Consider the following 418-nt stretch of genomic DNA (forward strand, 5'->3'; position numbering starts at 1 on the left):
TCTGTCTTGTGCCTCTGTTCATTCAGTGAATGTAACGTTATAAAGCCTTGATTTATTTAAAGTTGTAATCATTTTAATAACCAGTTCTAACACAAACATCTAAACCAGTAGTCTCAAACTCAGTTCCTGGAGGGCCGCAGCTCTGCACAGTTTTGCTCCGACCTTAATCAAACAACTTGATGCAACTAATGAAGGTGTTCAGACTCTTTTGAACAACTTGATTAGGAATTGAGTTTGAGACCCATGATTTTAACAATAAATGGATTCCAGCAAACTAAAGATGGTAATTGTGAACCCTAGTGATGTAAACAACTTTGATCAGACATTAATCTTGTTGTTTTTATATCAACTAAAATTGGTGAATGTTTTCATCAGGCTGTACCAGACACGCTGTTATCAGGAGAATATATATCCTTGT

This window comes from Danio aesculapii, chromosome 7 (assembly GCF_903798145.1).
Source record: "Danio aesculapii chromosome 7, fDanAes4.1, whole genome shotgun sequence".
Taxonomy (NCBI): domain Eukaryota; kingdom Metazoa; phylum Chordata; class Actinopteri; order Cypriniformes; family Danionidae; genus Danio; species Danio aesculapii.